The sequence below is a fragment of the Protopterus annectens genome, chromosome 8.part0 (genome assembly GCF_019279795.1).
Source record: "Protopterus annectens isolate FY-2018-M chromosome 8.part0, PAN1.0, whole genome shotgun sequence".
In the NCBI taxonomy this organism is placed as follows: domain Eukaryota; kingdom Metazoa; phylum Chordata; order Ceratodontiformes; family Protopteridae; genus Protopterus; species Protopterus annectens.
In genome coordinates, this window is record NC_056741.1 from 906,181,924 (window position 1) to 906,202,689 (window position 20,766).

Consider the following 20,766-nt stretch of genomic DNA (forward strand, 5'->3'; position numbering starts at 1 on the left):
GAATGTTGTCCCCTCCTCAATAAGACTTATTAAATCCAGGACTCACTGTTAAGAAGCACTAAAGCACAACCTACTCCTCTGGTTCTGCATCAATTCACTCAGCATCATGTGAATCATCATCTGCTTCAGTCCTTTTTTCTCATCTTAGCCCCTCAGTCCCAATTTTTTAGACTCCACTATGAACCCTTTACTGTAACCATACTCTCTCTTCCCCATTCTTGGTCTCCTTCTCAGTTTTGCATCCCTGCCTACTTCCTTCCTTAAGTGCCCTCTTCTGGCAGTAGCACATTTGTCTTTCCCTGTAACATTAGCTCAGTCTATATTAAAAACAACCTCACATCCAAACTAGTTAAAGTGTATGACCCACTGGAACTCAAACATGTACAACTCACCATAAACAGAGTCTTGTACCATATCCTTGAAACCTATAGGTCCCCCTCCATGTTCCAGAAAACCCATACTACCTGTTTCAATGTACCAAAGTCTCTGACCATTAAATTCAACACAATCTTAATGGGAAAAAAGTACAATCTTCATGGGGGATCTCAACTACCTCTTTATAGTTTGGGACTCCTACACCACGTCTAATGCACAAGCCCAGTGATTAATAAACTTCATTAATACTAACATCCAGGAACAGTTGGTCCATTTTCCTACCAAGAGATACAAACATCCTTGACCCTGTACTCAGAAACATGGGTGAGTAATACTCCTCATCCAAGGTAATGTCCTCACATATCAGATCTAACCATGAGGCAGTATTGCTTGAAATAAAAATTAAATCTGAGGGGCCCAACAAAACCAAAAACTTTTAGGAACTATTCCAAAGCTAACCTCTGTCTACAAGTGACATCTTGGCTAAATTCCATGCATTCCTAAAACGGAACATGCCAGAGAGACAGATATGTGTCCCAAAGACTGTCCCTTTTACGGAACATGCATCCATGTGAGCCTAATTTGTCTATTACCCAATTTAAGTGCAACCTAGACAAGTTAGTGATGAATAGTAAATTTACATGGGGCCTGGCAGCCATGTCCTTTATGGATAAAGGTAGCTTATAAATGCCTGATCGTCAATGTCCTATTTGGATACAGGACCTCGGGTCAATAGCCTAGTAACAATCTATGAATCTATTAATCTATGAACATACCTGTTATTTTTCCTCACTGTCCTTTGATTCTAACATAGCTTTTACTCCAGTACTGTTGTTCTTCTACCTTCCAGCTGTTTTTGTGATAACGTAAGTACCAAAATTTGTAGTAATAAACACTGTGAAACTTAACAGATTTCTTATGTGTGAAACAGCTTTACTGGACACTTCATAGATGTACAAACAAGTAGCATAGCTTCAAAGAGAAAAATGGCCATCATCTTCTAAGCCCCTTATTCCCAGTTCCTGCTGAGTAGCACATGTTTTATTCAAGCACTACTTAAATCCTGATTTTGAGGACCACAGCCTAAAGAATAACACTTGTCTATTTTGAGGTGTTGCTCTCTAAATGGTGTTTTGGATGCAATGTTTTGTGATCATCGCAGGATGTATCCATACCAATCAACCTCCTAACACAAAAAATCTGGACAAAGCCCCAAAAATAGGGACCAATTTTAAAGATTGCTCTCATCAACTTGGAAATTTGCTAGCATGAAAGGTTTAGTGTTACCATGCATTTTTCTGAAGAATATTTAGTGTGAAACTCAAAATACCTGTCACTATTTAGTGAATTCATTCCTCTGTGATTTTCCCCAAAAATCCAGAAAACCACACACATTTTATGAGGAACAGACCAAAAATATAAGGCAAAAATGTGCCCATTCCGCGATAATTTGGGCAGTTGAGAGGCATTGATGTGGAACTGTCATCTACTTTCCACAAGGCTGCGCTTCTGTACCCACAAATACGATTTAAGGCCCATTACATTAAATTACATTTCAGAAGCAGAGCAACTCCAGGGTCAATTCGAAGTAGTTATATGGTTCATAGTGGAAGTCCCCAAAAAATTGTTAGTAGGCAAAAAGAAAGGCAGTAAAACCATCAAGTAAGGGCCACAGGTGCAACAGATCCTCACATGTACTTAAACAGACCTAAGATTCAGAGTGGTTGCGATAATACGTAAGTACCAGTTTTTTTTTTTTGCTTACTTTTCTTCAAAGTGTCCTTTTCTTTCCTATTATGCTGTCTAAAATAACCATTCTACTTATCAATACATCTGAATATGACAGTGCCTCATATTGATATGACCCAACTTCAGACAGCACCGTCTGTCACCCATCATAACTACTTTTGTGCTTTACTATACATTACATTTCTTGTATTTGTAACTTTAGGTAATTTGAATACAGAGCTTATCTAAACAATCATGTCTTGGTTTGTGATTTGCTGTGGAATTGCCTGGTAACAGAAGTTTTATTTACATCTATATTAGACAAGAAGATTTACTTTGATTTATATTTTGTTGTTTTACCTTTAATTTTCACGGTTTGTTGTCAGAAAGGGTTTTAGGCAGGCAAACTCTAGGCAACCTAAGGGACCTAGTCAGCTATAAAGTCACACAGACTGCAGAGAGGACAGTCCAGAGCTTATCTAAACAATCCTGTCTTGGTATGTGATTTATTGATCTTTACTGTTAAAAACAGGTGTGACTGTGAGTGGTAGTGAGCAGAAGCTACTGTGTGCAATCACATATGATGTAAAGAAATTCCAGCTTTTTGTCTGACTTACAGAGCTTGTACGGTCAGTGCAACAACTTTACTGTATTTACTTTAGTATTAAATTGTATACTGTTTGTGTAATTTTTCTCACAGAAGTTGATTTAAGTTCTTTTCTAAGCCTGTGGTTACTGATTTTGATTATTCTTTCCTTTTATAATTTTTATTCATTTGAAGCTGAATATGGATTCCTTAAATAAGTATGCTATTAATGATTTGCTAAGACACAAATATCTTGTACAGTGCAATAAATGCTATGTATATTTAAAGGTAACACCTGATAACACTGGTGATCTGTGTTCCTCATGTCAAAAGTTGGATGATTTGCTTACCATCATTAGCAGTAAATCTAGAATTACTGATGACAATTGCACTTGTGCAATTTTTATGGCTTGGAGAAGTGCTATACATATATTAATGACTGGAGTACTGACATAAGTAATGTTAAGCAATGAACAAATAGAACATATTTAGGAAAGGATGTAGCTATTGTCTGTAAAGATGACTCAACCCCTATGAAATAAGACAATGCTGCTGACAACTTTGGAATTCTGGATACAATTATTCAGCAATCTGAGGATTCAGTGCTTAGAAGGAGACAAAAAAAAGAAAGAAAGGAGGAAGTTCACAACAAATAACAAGGAAGAAAAAGAAACTGATAAATGTCTGTAAAGTAAAAAGAATATATATACTATAAATGACACTGCTTTTTTAGTTAACACACAGATTACAGGGGATGATAATATTTTTCGGTACTTTTCCGTTATCAGGGCAACACTTGGAATGAGCGTTTGATAATGGAAAAGTACCATAAATTCATTTTAAATGTGAGGGCCAGTATGATCTGTTCAGTTTCTGTGTTATTTCTGCATTTCTGATTTACCGTCCGAAATATATTTAAAAAGATGGATGAAATAGTTCATGCGTTGAAGTGTTCTTTGGAGGGTCAATATAAAATGCTCAGTGATGGTTTTTTTAGAATTCTGTGGTTACAAAAGACAGACACAGTATCATGTAGTTCTAGTATAGGTGTGTTCATCTCAGACAATCACATATGTTTACTTGATCACATTTCCACCTTTTCCTTGACATCATACACACACTTTAAAAAGAGTTTAAAAATTGCGGAACCAACATTAACTGCGGAACTGACATTCCGCAATGAAGCAGCAAGTGCATGCGGGTACAAAATGAATAGGGATTCAAGGAAGTCCTATTTTTTAATGTAATTTGCAGCTCATAATTGCAGCATTTGCTCATGAGAACTTGCATTGTGTGATCATTGCATAGTACATATACTTACACATGTCAGTTTCACAAGTCTTTGTAGTTTTAGTTTTACTTCTCATGTATCAATGCACTAACAGTCCATACCTCTCAACTCCTTAGAGCAAGAAATCTGGACAAAGTCATAAATAACGTGAGAGCAAAGGCCCCAAAATAGGGATAATTTCTGGTACTCACAACAGCAATTGCAAGTGTGGGGTAAGATTCCAACCGCTCATTATAAGCATTGCCCCAATAATGGAAAAGTACCTATTTTTCTGTCAAAAAAACTTCAGTCTACAAAAAAAGGAAGCATGTTTACAAAAGAGAAGGTAGAAGAAAGAGGCAAGGGGTAGGTGAAAAGGAAGAAAGCAAAACTGAACATGGATGGATTGAAGAACATTACTGTAATAAAAAGAGGAGAAAGAAAGATGTTGACTACATGGCTCAAGCTGTGGACATACAAAGCCGGCTAGATGAGAATTGTATGCTTGCAAATGTAATAAGCAATTAATAAGGCTAATGGTGATGAAGATCATTCATTTGTAACAATTGATAGAGCAGATATTACTGAATTAGAAGTTGAAGATATGTCAGATCTGATTAGAAAAGATATTCTTGTAATGGGAGATTCAATTATTAGAGGAACTGATACTTATATTTGCAGAGAAGATAATGAACATCTAACTGTGTTATGCTTGCCTGGAGCAAAAATATAGGATGTAAGATAAGCCTTAGAACACCTTAATATAAGGAAGTATGGATCTGTTTTATTCGTGTCGGTACAAATGATCTCATCCACAAGGACTCTCTGACTGTTAGTGAGGAAATTAGATAGTATACCTTGTACTGGTGTTAGGAAATATTTTCCACAAATCACATATAGAAAGGATAGTCAGGTCACAGTGAATGAAAATATTTTTTGGGGTTAATACCTACATGAAAAAAATGTCCCGCTTTTAAAAATGGAAATGTGTAGAGCACGCAAGCCTAATTCTGAGCACACATGTTCAGACAGCATGATGTGCAGTTATCAAGTTCAGGGAAGAGAATTTTGCTACAGACATTTTTCAATATTTGACAGGCTGAAAATTTAACAGTACACAGAAAACATTTGATGCACCTCTGCATCTCTCATGGTTATTAATGCTAACTAATAACGTTTTTTTTTTCTTTGAAAATTTGCTATGTTCCCACAAGGCTGATGTTTCGTATTCTTTGTGAAACATGGTTAAAAAACAATGACTGGAAACCAGTTCTGTCAGGGTATATATGTTTTTACTGTAACAGACATTCTAACAAAAAAATCAGGTGAAGGTGTTATGATAGGGATTAAAGATATTTATGAAACCTGTGATTATTACATGTTCAATGATAACACCAATAGTACAGATTCGTAATTATGACAATAAAGACAACCCTGGAGCATATAACAATTGTTGGAGTATACAGACCACCAAAATCAAGTGCTGATGACGTAAAGAAATCATTTATTATTTATTTATTTACAATTTGTTGACTTGGAAAGTCCAACTAAGACAGAGCCTATTTTCATTGGAGGCCCAAGGAGAAATGCTCCAGATGCATGTCTTTGGAATGTGGGAGGAAACTGGAATACCCGGAGAAAACCCATGCAAATGCAGGGATGACATGCAGACTCTACACAGAAGGCACAGAAGGCACCCCAGCTGAGAACCAAAATGGACAGCCTCTTGTTGTGAGGCAACAACGTTAACCGCTGTACCACTACGCCACCCGATAATTAATAAATTTCTTCCATGAAACACAGGAGGGAAGAATAATAGTGGCTGGGGACTAAAATTTACCAGAAACAGACCAGAATAATATTAATTGAACAATATTAGTAAGGAAATTATTCACAATGTATGTTCACGAACAGCAGTTGCTTCAGATTGTAAAAAAATTACCAGAAGAAGGAACATATTAGACATTGTTTGTGTTCCTAAAGAAGTTACTGTTAACTCATGTCAAGTTTTACCACAGTTGATGTGCAGTGATCATGGAGTTATAAAGTTTAATTTGTTGGTAGATAATTGTTCCAAACTGAAATCTAAACCAATGCACAGAAGATTAATTACAGATTATTTGGAAGTAAAACATTCACTATGTAAAACTAATTGGAATGATGCGTTCATTGGAAAAACACAGAAGGAATGTGTAAAGTTTTGAAAGAGAAATTGTTTGAGTGCAAAAAATAAAAAAAAATGTTTTACATCAGGATCTAGGCATACAACATCAGGGGGATGTATTTCCAGAAGAACGAGATACCTGATTAAGGTGAGAGACAAAAAATCCAAGAAATGGAAAAGAGGTTGAACTACAACTTTCAAAATTGAAATAAACAAGCTGGACAAACAAATTAAGCATAGTGTGAGACACTAACAAGAAAAATTTGAAGAACATTTATATAAAGATATTGAACCTGGTAGGAACACATTTTATAGATACGTAAGCTATGGAAGGAGTAAAGACATACAAATTGATAAACTGTGTGTGGATTCTAAGATTTATTCTCAGAGACAACAGATTATAACTATATAGACAAAATACTATGCAAAACAGTTTGGCTCCACAAAGTGGGTGATAAGTTGTTCTAGCGATATACAGGTAACCTCAGATACTGGAATCAAAATAGAATATACTGAAAAAGTACTATGCAAACTGTATCCAAACAAAATATAGGGAAGAGACAAGAAATAAGTAATAATGACCTAAGAACACTTCAGCAAGAGCATATGGTTCCATTATATCTACTATTTACTAGGTCATATAAATATGGGGAAATTCTTCAAAGCTGGAGATGTGCACTTAATTAAACCTGTCTTTGAGAGAAAGGGAAGCAGGACAAATGCAGTCATAAAGACCCTTAAGACTACTTTCATGTTGTGGAAAAATAATGGAGAAGGTAATATTGGATAAGGTATTGTCAGAACTGGAAAGCCTGGGACTTGAAATCAGACATCGGCATGCATATGTTGACACTAGAACTGTTACCACCTGTAACATGATGTTCTATAATGATATAATAACAGCTATAAATGAAAAAATGTGCTGTGATGTAATTTATATAGATTTAACTTCAGCATTTCAAAGTGTCATGCACAAAACATTCATCAATAATTTACAATAACTAGGTATTGATTTACGCTTCATAAGATGGATATCTGCATGGCTTACAAGCAGGATATGACAAGTATCATACAGTAACTGGACAGGTGATATTCTTGATTATAGTCAAGGTGTCCTATAGGACTCTGTCCCAGGTCCTTACTTCTTTAGATTGCATCTTTCAGACCTATCGTTTTCATCTGAGGCGTTCTACATTCTCTATGTAGATGAACTGAAATTGAACTGATTACATGTTACAGATAGGGTATGTCTGCAAAAAATCGGACTAAATTTACCATCCGAGCATAGGACAATAATGTGCTGAAAAATACTTCAAAAACTAAGCATATGAGCTTTTGGAGACATAAACTGAAAGGTGAATATTTAATACAGCACAAAGTGAATGAAACTGTAGACTCACTTAAGGATCTAGGTATATGGATAGATTCAGCTATGTGTTTTTCTAATCATATCAACCGATTGGTTAATTATAGTTATAGAACTATAGGTTGTATAAAAAGATTTATAAAGTATAGGAAATCAAGACTGATGGCCATTGTTTGTTAGTTACATTAGACCCAAAGTTGAGTATAGAATAACAATAAGAAAACCTTATAAGAAAACAAGCATAAGTAAACTGGAAAGAGTACAGTGGAAATATACCAAGATGGATGTGAAAATTTAAGTTATTATAGTTTCATAGTTTCATAGTTTAGTACTAGGCTATCTGCCCTGGGGCATTTGTAAGCCTAGCCATAGTGATGTGGCTTTCACCACCCCATGAAATGGTACAAAAAATGCACAGAATAGATTTAGAATACTGTGCCTCTGACTAGTAGTGACACAGTGAAGGTCCCCTTATATAATAGAATTAGTTTACTGTGCCCCTGTCTAGTAGTGACACAGATGTGACCCCTGGGGTAAACTTACGATGTCTCATCCACTCATCAAGATTTCTCTTGAAGAGAGTCAGTGAGGGGCTCTGCCTAACATGAACTGGGATCTTGTTCCAGAGCATGGGAAGCCTCTGGGTTATGAATCTATCCCTCCAGCATGTCCTATTCATACTTGTGCCGAGGTTTAAGTCTTTAGCTCTCGTGGTTCTGATGGATTTGGATTTTTTGAAGTGGAGCATGTCCATCAGTTCCTGATTGGACATGGCCTTGTATGTTAGGCAGAGATCACCTCTGAGCAGGCGGTATGCTACTGAATAGAGCTGGAGTTTCTTTAGTCTGGCAGAATAAGACATATGTTGGAGACCCTTGATCCTCTTGGTGAGGTACTTTTGTGGTCTCTCCAGCTGTTGCAAATGCCGGGTGAGGTACATACCAAATGGGGCATTGTACTCAATCATGGGTCTGATGAGGGAGGAGTATAGGGGTACAATGACACCCTTGGATCTGGATGTGAATCCCTTCATGATAAGGTGTGCAAGGTAGAATGTTTTTCTAACCACTTTGGCAACGTGGGTGTCAAATGAGAGGTCGCTGTCGACTTGGGTCCCTAGGTCTCTGATTACTTTTTCCATACTCAGTGGGTTGCTGACTATGTGATAATTTGTGGGTACTTTGTTTTTCCCAAAGGGGATGACTATACATTTTTTAGCATTTAGTTTAAGGCCATGATTCCGGCACCAGTTATCCATTTCTGTGAGGCCTTTTTGTAGGATGAATGTGTCCACTGGTGTATCGACTATGGCGCCTAGTTTGCAGTCATCTGCAAACTTTGTCAGCCACATCCCTCCCATGTTTGCTTTAACATCTGAGAAATAAATGCCAAACAAGAGGGGTCCCAGGACAGATCACTGTGGGACACCACTTGTGACTGGCTTTGGGTCAGACATTGCTCCAGCGGTTTTAACTTTATGGGTTCTGTCCTTTAGCCAGTTTGCAACCCATCTAGTGACATAAGGGTTTACGTTTAAGCTGTTGAGCTTATCTATGATGCCTGAGTGGGGTATTGTGTCGAAGGCTTTAGCCAAGTCCAGGTAGGCTGTATGGACTGCTTTGCCCTCATCAATGGCTCTAGTGACTGTTTCGAAAAAGTCAACCAGGTTCAAAAGGCACAATCTGCCCTTTACAAAGCCGAACTGGGTGGGGTCAAGTGTCTGTAGGTCCCCAATGTCTCTGTTTATGAGTTCCATAATGATTCTTTCCATAGCTTTGCAGACCAGGCTAGTTAAGCTTATGGGGCGGTAGTTCCCAGGGTCTGTAGAGGTACCCCCTTTGTGGAGTGGGACCACTGTTGCTGTATGCCAGTGTTCAGGTACATATCCTGTAGTAAGGCTAAGGTTAAATAGCATTTTTATGTGCGGGTTTAGTTCCTCTTGGAGTTCACATAGCACGCAACCCAGGATACCATCAGGTCCCATTGATGCTGTGTTTTTAGCTTTGTTGAGGGCGGCTCTCACTTGGACATCTGAGATGACAGGGAGATTACATTCAGCTGGGATAAGTATTTCTTCTTTTGAAGAAATGAGGGAGGGGAGAAATTTGCACTGAACCTGTCAGCCAGAATGTTGGCAATATCTGTGGGTTCAGTGTATTTTTTGTTGTTGTGAACTAACTCTGAGCATATCTGAGGGTTTCCACTCAGGTTTCTAACATAGCTGAAGAAGGCTTTGTGGTTATCTTTAGTGTCCTTAGCGATTTTTCTCTCAAAGTTGGCCTTGGAAGTTTTTATGAGAGAACGTAGTTTTCTGCTAGTGTTGATCAGAGATGTCTTCCCTTTATGGGATTTTGCTCTGTCGTGCAGTAGCTTCCTTCTTTTGTTATACAATTTGTTAATGGCTGAGGTCCACCAGACAGGACGCTTGCCTTTGGTGGAGAGGGACTTGGATTTATTTGGGATTGCATGATCCATGCATTCTTGGAGATGTCCATAGAAAGCATTTGTGAAGGATTCGGCATTGTGGGATGTGGTATCCACTGGCCCAGTGGGCTTAAAGGATGCCATCTCAGTCTTAAGAAGAGTGAAGTCTGCTTTTGAGAAGTTTTTCACTGTGGTCTTTTGTGCTGGTGGTGGAGGTGGGATATATATATCCATGGTGATTAGTTTGTGGTCAGATCTCACTAGTGAGGGATATACCTCCGGTGTGGAGCATTTTGTACCCATGTTTGTGATGATCAGGTTTAGTATATTATCTCCCCTAGTGGGAGAGGTGACTAGTTGTTCCACTGCATTTGAATTAATGAATTCCATGAACCTTTGGGCTAGGGTGTTAGGGCTAGAATAATGTACCCAATCTATGTTTGGGTAGTTGAAGTCTCCCAGTATGATGGTATTTTGTGATACATTCATATCCTCCAATGTCTTCAGGAAGGCTGAGTGGGGTTCCTGAGATTGGGAGGGTGGTCTGTAACATGCTACCAGTTGTATAGCAGTTTTGCCTATGGTTAGTTGCACCTGTATGGTCTCCGATGCTTCATCTGTTGCTACTAACCTGGAGGTGTGGGTGTCCTTGATGAATATGGACACTCCCCCTCCCTTTGTGGTTTGGCCCGGGTTTTGGGGCCGAAAAGCATGATACGAGGTATAGCCTAGTAGTGCTGGGGTGCTCTCAGGAGCCTTGAACCAGGTTTCAGTTACTGCACAGACGTCGATGTTCGCCATACTGAGGAGTGCATTGAGAGCCTGCATCTTGAGATTTAGACTTCTGGCATTGAGCAGCATTACCCTTAGTTTTTTTTTCTTTTTTTTTTCTAAGGAGGTGGGTTTGTCTTTTGAGCCTTGCCTAAAAAAGGCACTATGGGGGTGGCAAGAGCCTTAGCCAATATCCGGAAGCCCAGTGGTGACAGGTGCAAGCCGTCCCTTGCGAAGTAGCGTGGCTTGTCCAACATGTCATCCCAGACAGACAGACATTGGATCCCCTTAGAATGACACCAGTACTTGAGCCAATTATTAAAGCTGATCATCTTGTCTTTGTATTGTGGCATCATTCTTGGTGAGGGCAAGATGCTGCTCAGGGTCAGAGTCATACCAGCCTGGGCTACATAATCAGAGAGCTCCTCTATGTCTCTTTGCATGTAGTCCAGGGAGGTACGTCTCAGGTCATTCACGTCAGCATGGACAATGACGGAGTCATATTTGTACTTGCTTTGGAGTGACCTGAGTGTGTGTGTTTTGTGGTGGATCCTAGCTCCTGATAGGCAGCTCACAGTCACCCTCTCCTTGTTTAGCCTGGTAAGTGGGACATCAGTGTGTCTGACTATAGAGTCACCTATTACTAGTGTATCAGGCATGGTGTTTGGCCTTAAGGGCTGTGATTGATTGACACACTGATTTATTGAAGTATGTGTTGCATGTGTTTTGTTTTGAGGTGGTGGGTTTTTGGATGTCTGCTTTGGGAGCCTCTGTTGTTTTGGTAAGTTTTTTATTAGAGCCTCCGAGTATGTCTTTGTGTTTTTATGTGTTTGGTTTGCAGTTGTGGTAGGTCTATGTGGGACTGGGTTTGTTGTGTGTGTGGTTACCATCTCCTCCTGTCTGGTTTTGCCAGCCCTGAGTGGAGAGAGTTCAGCCTCCAGTTTGGCTATATAGTTGCATCTCTCACATGTATTTGTGTTTGTTGGGAGGAGGAGAGGGTTGTCTGTGTACATGAGACAATTGTAGCATTGTCTCAAGATACCCAGATTTACCAGCTGAACTGGAGTGGACACCAGAAATCTGCCACTCGACATGCTAGAACAGTATAAGGGAGTGCTGTGCCTTTAAGGGAAGTGGATATTCACAGGGGTGGTAGGTGGATGTAGTGCTTACTTAGTAGAGAAGTTTTGAGAACAAGTGCTAGGCTTATAATATAGCGAGTAGTCTGATTATACTAAGAGTAGAGCTTCCTTAAGGGAAAATTTGAAGAGCAGACTTAACGGAGCCAGAAGCAGTTTAACCTTGTTTAACCCCACGCAAAGCAGTGCAAATGCAGATTTTAAACAGGGAACTTCAAAAGAGCTAGAAATGGTCCAAAATAACCAATTACTACAGCTCTTGTGTTGAGGTCACTTCCTACAGGGACAGGTAGGCTGCTCAAGGCTCCCCACTCCCACTGGTGAGCAAAGAAACTTCCTTCTATATAAGTAAGGTAATGGACAACACAGGAACTACACCTCAGCCCCTTTTTTGTTTTTAGATAGAAACACACAGAAAATGCAGAGACAGTAATAAATCAGTTACACATGCTAGCACACTTTAGTGGGCAGCCTCAACAGTTAAATTAAACAAACAAACAAACAAACAAACAAACAAACGTTCGATCAAATTCGACTAAAATGTAACTTTAAGTGCAGATATTAAAATAATGCAGCAAACAGCTAAAAAAACAGTTTAAGCTTGTTTAGGGTAAGCTAGAGAAGGTATTCCAAGTAAAAAAAAAACAGCAAAGATACTTAAATCCAGAAAGTAGTCGCTTATCTGAGTTCTCTGTAGCTAGGACCACTCTGCAGGACCACGAGGAGCTTGTCTGAGTAGTATACCTAGAAAAAAACGCCCAGAGGCGGATTTTAAACAGGGAACTTCAAAAGAGCTAGAAATGGTCCAAAACAACCAATTACTACAGCTCTTGTGCTGAGGTCACTTCCTACAGGGACAGGTAGGCTGCTCAAGGCTCCCCACTCCCACTGGTGAGCAAAAAAACTTCTTTCTATCCAAGTAAGGTAATGGACACACAGGAACTACACCTCAGCCCAGAATACAGCAATGCCTGTAAACTTAAACTAGTCGAGGAGAGGCGGGAAAACAAGGATTATTTTTTTGTTTTTTTTGTTTTTAGATAGAAGCACACAGAAAATGCAGAGACAGTAATAAATCAGTTACACAGGCTAGCACACTTTAGTGGGCAGCCTCAACAGTTAAATTAAACAAACAGAAAGATTAAAATATCTGAACTTGTACAATGTCTCTTATAGATATTTAAGAGGAGATCTTATTCAGGTATATAGAGCATTTAGAGACAACTACCTCTGGGAAAGTTTGGGATTATCAAAAAGTACTAGAGAATCATCAGATAACCTATGTAGAAGATTCTATAGAAATGAGAAGTGTACCAACTGGTTCTCTGACAGAGTAGCTGATGCATGGAACAGACTACCAAACTACATTAAAGCCAGCACTGGTTTAATATTTTAAGAACAGCCTGAACACTTATTATGGGAACAACTGTTTTGGTGTGTTGGCAGTCTAGAAGGGCATCAATGCCTGTGCTTGAAATATTTGCGTTTATGTATGGATTAACCAGTACATCTCTTCTAATCTCTGAGTTATAACTTGAGGTTGATTTGTCAGTTTTCCATCAAGACATCTTTTGCCAATCAGTACAAGTTAAAATTACAGTTACGCACACTGAAATGATATTTAATTGCTTCTTACAACATCAATAGAGTTTTCATACCCACTTCTCAGCTGTCAGACCTTGTTTATGCAGTTCTATTATTTCCAGATGACCTGCATCATGATGAAGTCTTGCATTGCAACAGACCAGAAAAAGCGAACTGTATGCCTGCAGACACGCATGCACAGGTGAACACTGAACCAGATGTAAGCAATGTTTCAGGCTATAGTTTGAAAAAAAAATAAGTTTACAGTTGGAAGGAGAGGAGCATTTCAAAGCAAACTACTAGTCTACCTAAAGGTTGTGCACTAAAATATTGCCTGGAAACAAAGGTAGTGCAGAAAAAAATGTTTATTCAGTTATGACTAAGACAAAAACAAGGTTTTGCTCTTTTTTTTAATTGATTAGTATGAAAAAACTCTGCCTTAAATTAGCTCTACTGTTTAACTTAGGATTGTGCAGATCTCTTGATGTTTCACCTCATGACCAGTTCAGACTATTCCTAAAAAGGTTCTTCACATCAATCCCATGCTTGCCCAAGAAGCAGTGCATTTGTCAAAGGTTGTTGGGACAAATCTGAGTACTACTGTAAATGAACCAGTGTTAATGTTATATAGCAGGTAAACTGTTCACCTCATCTCCCTTGCCAGAACAGTGCAAACTGTCCCAGTACTTAATCACTACAGATCCTTTTATTCACCAGGCTCCAGACTGTAATACACCACAGATCACACTCCTTTTATTTGCTAAAACTCATACTGTAAGTAGCATAGCAGCTTTCAGTTACAATAAATAAATAAAATTAAAAATGTATATATTTCTTATATTAAACCCAGCCTGCCTATCCATATGGGCCGTGACCCTAGATTTTATTTTTATTCTTCTCTCTGTTGCTATTTTAGGGGTGTAAAGGCCATGTTTCCCCACCCCCATTGAATAATTTCAGGATGTAGTAACTACAAAGTTCCTTTATGGACTGAATATAGTGTGTTACCTTTGTTGCCTAAGCCCTTCTTCCTTTTCCCAAATTCCTTTTTTTTTCATCAGACTGGAACAGCAGTAGTAATCGACTACTACTATATTATATACTACTAGTTAAAAATCAAAAAGATCAAAAACATCTGTGCAGTTACTCACTCCTTTGATGTTTTTTAAGAAAACCACCAGAAATGGTTTTGTTGGTACATCATAGAAGGATTTTAACTAAAAGGCTAAGATGCCTTTATTGGTCAAAGCTCATTTTATATAGTAATTGACCTACTGACCCTTTTCAACCATGATTTGGACCTCAAGAAAAATGCTAAAATGCAATTTATATGGATATTTTGAGGTAACTAATCAGCGGGTATGTTTTGGAGAAATGGTGGAAAGCTGGAATGCTAATAAAAAACATGCAGACACAGAGAGAATGTGCACACTCCAAACAAACAGTCCTGTGATCATAGCCACTGAGCCATTATGCTGTCAAAATAAATAAAAAACCCACCTGTCCTCCTGCTTTATTTGGGAAGTTGTGTTTTATAAAAAGCCTGAAAATTGTGAATATCCACATTATGACATTTATTTCCCACGTTTACTATAATGCTTGCATAAAACATTTTTTTATATGTCAAACCCTTGAATATTGTGTGAAACAGGATAACAACCCAAATTCTACAAGAATGACACTGGTTGTATATACTGACTAGCCTGTAAAATCCCATCATTTTCATAATAAATGTTCCATTTGGGCATCTGAATATATAACAACCCTGAACAGAGAACAGGGCTAAACTCTGGTATTTAGAGTTGTAGGCCACATATCTTATCTCTGAGCTTTCACAGTGCCTACATTGGAACATCAAATGCACAATTACATTTAAGGGCAAAATATTTTTTGTATGCAAATGCTGCATGGTTAAGTTATATGATTAACCACATTTTATAAGTAGTAGTATTAAAACAAAGGTATAGATATACTCAGATACTGTTAGATACTAATAGAGAAGAGCACAAAACAAAAAGAATGACAAAACAAGAGAAAAGAAATGCCCCATATGTGAAATGAGCAGCCCATCCTGACTGGTGCTCTCAGTCACATGTGCAGCATACTTTCAGTTATGCCTCTTGCTTGCAATTTTATTAATGCCCGCACTGAGGCCCACATAACCACATGTGTCATAGGCTTGCATGTAGAAAGACAGGGAAGTCAGATATACTGAAAGATAAAGTGAAGATTCAAGGACATGTACAGTTAAGCATGTGCTCAGGAATAAAAGGCATTTGTGCTTACAAAAGTTAACCTGGACCAGTTAATATAGTATCTCATCAGATATAAATGATGATAGAGAAATGGTATGAGAAACAAAGCACAGAATAAATGGCCATATGTTATACATACTTTAAGCATCAGACAGTACTGGTACACCTTTTGCCTGCTTACAGGGTCAACTTAAAAGTGAGTCATCTTATTTTTCTGTTATCTTCATTTATCAGAGGTATGAGATTCAAGTTATCTTTCTGTTGCTTCCTCTTTATTCCAGTCCCCATCTAGTGACTTTCTATTCCATTATCACAACACAGCTTGTCTAATATGACTAAAAAGGTTGAACATTATGCAGAATCTGAAATGGACTGACATTGCCCTTCTGTTGGTGTCGGTCCATCTAGGGCCAACCTTAGGTAAAATGAAGCCCTAGACAAAGGATTTGATGGTGTACCCTCTGTTTATCCAATGAACCCCCCCGCCTCCCATTTTCTCCCATCCTGGTTTCTCCTCGCATCATGCAATCATAGTGAGCAGAAATAGCTGCAGCATGCACTTTTACAGAAGAGAAGGACAAACCCTTGTCCAATAAAACAGTCAAATATTGCAATGTACAACTCAAATTAGGCAATTCGACATCAAAGCCTTTAGCTGAACTCCAAAGAAAAATCTCTTCCATTTACCAGCATAAACTTTTGAGTACTAGGACGCCTGGCTTCCAAAATAACATCCAGAACTTGTTGAGGGAGCCAAGGTCCTCCTTCCCTAAAACAGAATGCGCCAGGCTGTCAGGTGTAGGGATTGCACCCTGACATTGAGAAAATGATTGTTTTCCTGAGACAATAAGTGAGGAATCTGTGGCAATGGCCAAGGTGGTATATGAATTAAGCTCCTCAACAGAGGTACCAATGCTGACGAGGCCAATCCGGTGCTATAAGGATCATGCAAGGTTTGTCCCTCCTGACTTTCAACAGCACCTTTGGAAGAAGAGGCAAAGGAGGAAAAGCATACACGTGAAGGTTGCTCCAACTGAAGGATAGTGCATCTATTTTCCAGGCTTTTGGATGAAATAGCCTTGTGCAAAACAGTGGCAGTTGGAAATTCAGAGGAGAAGCGAACAGATCTATGTCCGGAGTTCCCCAAGCCATTGTCAACTGAAGAAATACCTGAGGGTCCAATTTCCATTCGTGAGGATCCACAATCTTTCTGCTCAGAACATCTGCTAAAGAATTTTGTGCTCCTGGCAGAAACTGTGCTCGAAGAGTGATGTGCAGATTCAAAGCCGTTTCCCATAACCGCATTGCTTGTCTGCAAAGAGGGTAAGAATGAGTTCCCCCTTGCTTGTTGATGTATCACATGACAGTCGTGTTGTCTGTTCGAATCAACACCAGTCCTGGTTGAAGTAGGCTCTTGAATTCTTCCAAAGCAAATTGAACTGCCAGCATCTCTTTCATGCTGATATGCAAGTGAAGTAGCTCTGGGGGCCAAAGGTCTTGAATCCATTTTCCTCTGAAATGAGCTCCCCAGGCTGACTCCGAGGCGTCTGTCGTTAATATCTGACTTGCCTCTGGTTGGGTCACAGAGAGCCCCTTGTTTAGGTGACATTCCTGAGCCCACCACAGAAATTCTTTCTGAATGCAAGGTAGAATCGAATGACAGTGTCCAAATCGTGGCAGTGTTGAGTCCAAACGCTTTTGAGATACCATTGTAGCTTCCTCATATGCAGTTTGGCATTGGGAAGTACTAGAATGCAAGATGCCATAAACCCCAAGGCTTGAAGGACTGTCCTTGCAGTCAGCCTGGACATTACTGATAGCTGTTGGAAGTATAGGTGAAGATTTCTCTGTTTGTCCGGGGTAAGAAATGCCATCTGAGCAGCTGTATTCAGTTTCACACCCAGAAAACACATCTCTTGTGAGGGTACTAGACTGGACTTTATTTCGCTCACAGAATACCCTAGGCATCTCAAAACTGTCATTACATACTGCAGATGTTGAAGAAGTTCGTGCTTGCCTTGAGCCAGAATCAAACAGTCGTCCAGATAAGGATAAATTTGAATCCCTGTTAGTCTGAGAAAAGCTATTATTGGAGCCAGGACTTTTGTGAATACCCTGGGCGCAGTAGACAAGCCAAAGGGCAATGCAGAGAACTGATAATGCAAATTCCCATTCCGAAATCTCAGGAATTTCCTGCAACTGGGCCTGATAGGAATGTGAAGATAGGCCTCTTTGAGATCCAGAGTCATCATCCAGTGATCTTTGCCCAGCATAGGTAACAGCTGTTGCAGTGTTAACATCTTGAATTTTGGAATTTCCAGAAAGGTATTTAGAATGGACAAGTCCAGAATTGGCCTCCAAGTATTTCCTTTCTTTGACACTAAGAAAAGACGGGAATAAAACCCTGTGCCTCTTTCTGCAGAAGGTACTTCCTGTATTGCTCCCAACTGAAGCAGAGAAGAAATTTGTGTCTGTGCTTCCAGTCTTTGCTGATGAGGCACATCCGGCATACCTTTGAAAGGAGGGAATGTGTGAAAATAAAATTTGTAGCCTCGATTTATTATGTCCAATACCCATTTGTCTTGGGTAACCAAATGCCAATTCCTTTTGAAAAGTCTCAGCTTCCTCCTAGAGGGGCTGCCAGCAAGGCAGAGTCCGCAGCTGAAGACACGGGTCATTGGGTCTGTTTCAAAGGACTGACCCCTGCCCTCCCGGCAGAAGGGGTAGAAGAACTCAAAGACCTAAAAGTAACAGGGCCCTGAGAGGAAGCCCTACCTCTACCTCGACCTGCCCCTAGAGTGATAATCCAAGAGGGAAAGACCATCCCTTAGCAGGCCAATTCCTACTGAACTTAGGGGCTGAACCTGTAAAGTCCTTAACTGTCTGCATAGACTTAGCTTTTTCCTCCATTTTTTCAAAACTGATTCTACTGGAGGACCAAAAGAACATCAGATTGTAGAGGAGCATCCATAATTCGAGCCTTAACATGCTCTGACAAGGTCTGATCTTTAAGCCAAGCATGCCTACGAACAACGGAACTAGTAGCAGCCACCCTGGAAGAAGCCTGTAAAGCATCAAAACCACACTGCAAAGAATGCTTACCAACTTGGTCTGAAGCATGCACTAAATCCTGAAGCTCCTTACATTCAATACCTCCAGCTAAAGCATCAACTTTACATTTCAATTGGCCCAGCAAATAATTTTGATACCGGAGCATATGAAACTGACAATTTAAAGCTCTCATAGCCAAAGTAGAAGAGGTATACAGTTTTTTACCCCACCTATCCAGGGCCCTAGCATCCTTGTCCAGAGGAACTGGATTCTTAACCACAGAAGCCCTAACACCTTTGGGGCCTTGAGTAATAGTTTCTAGATCAGCCCTAGGACTCTTATATAAGTACTTGTGAGCTTCCGGAACCCTGTAGTATCTATCTGGTTTAACCGGGGCAGGAGGCAGAGAATCTGGGTTAAGGGCTGCCTCAGAAAATACATCCTGAACAACATCCAGTACAGGGGGAATAGCCAAGGGCCTATGCTGAGGCAAAAACAAGAATTCTCTTAGTCTTTTACAAGAATCAGAATAATCCTGGCCCTCCCATTTGAAATGTTCCCTCATGGAATGCAAAGTCTCAGAGAAAGAAAAATCTTCTGGAGGGGATGCAGAGGGAGTAGTGTCCTCAGCCTCCGAATCAGAATAGGGAGGGAAATCCTGAAGTTCTTCTACAGAGGAATCTGACTCATTGGAAGACTGAACCAAACCCTCCAACTCTGACTCTACCCTGGGCCTCTTCGCAGGGGGGGGCATAGAACCCCTAATTAAAGTAATCAAATCTTCAGCCATCTTTAACATGTGCTTCCTAGGAGCTGGACCCTGGGGACTAGCACCAGCAGGGGCAGACTTAGACTTAGAATGGGCTTTGCTTTGAGAAGGAGGAGGCCTAACTACCCTATGAGGGGAGGGAACCACTGACATCAGAGAAGCACCCTCAGCCTGGCCTAACACAGGAGAAGCCACTTCCTGCAGTAACAAAGGCTCCCCTTGAGACTCAGGTAAACTTTCAGAAGGAGCCGCTGAAGTAGCCAGTGGTACTACAGAACCGGCGTCCGGAGTGGACGACTCATCCAGTTTGGACCGCAAAGACTTTTCTTTGCGTTTCTTAGAAGAACCAGTCATCGGAGAATCCGACGGCATGTTGTAATTACAACGTTTACCAAACACCAGCCTAGCACAGTCCAACCAACGTTTAATAGTACGCTTGATAAAAGTAGCACAAAAGCGACACCCAACAACGTCGTGCTCAGGCCCTAAACAAGGAATGCAGAGTGAATGGTAATCCCTATGAGGAATCTGTTTCCCACAAGAAATACAGTTATTAACTTTTTCTGACATCCGCAATACTGAGGCAAGAAAAGACAAAAGTGTCCCTAACGGGTACTTAGCCCAACTTGGTCTCCGGTCTGAAACTCGAAAACCGACAATTCCAGAACGCCGAACGGCACTTGCAAATGCTGCTTCTGCTTAGGACCATGCGGCAAGAAAGACTGAGGTTATGGCGTCGGTCATGCGCATTTGTACTGGCACGTACTGACGTCAGTCTCGGGCACCGATGACCGACGCCGGTTCTAGCCCTTTGGTATTCGGGCCGATTGTGGACAGCGGAGTACCCATATGTAAGGACTGCAGCAATGGGAGACGAAGAACATCTGTCCCAGTACTTAATCACTACAGATCCTTTTATTCACCAGGCTCCAGACTGTAATACACCACAGATCACACTCCTTTTATTTGCTAAAACTCATACTGTAAGTAGCATAGCAGCTTTCAGTTACAATAAATAAATAAAATTAAAAATGTATATATTTCTTATATTAAACCCAGCCTGCCTATCCATATGGGCCGTGACCCTAGATTTTATTTTTATTCTTCTCTCTGTTGCTATTTTAGGGGTGTAAAGGCCATGTTTCCCCACCCCCATTGAATAATTTCAGGATGTAGTAACTACAAAGTTCCTTTATGGACTGAATATAGTGTGTTACCTTTGTTGCCTAAGCCCTTCTTCCTTTTCCCAAATTCCTTTTTTTTAATCAGACTGGAACAGCAGTA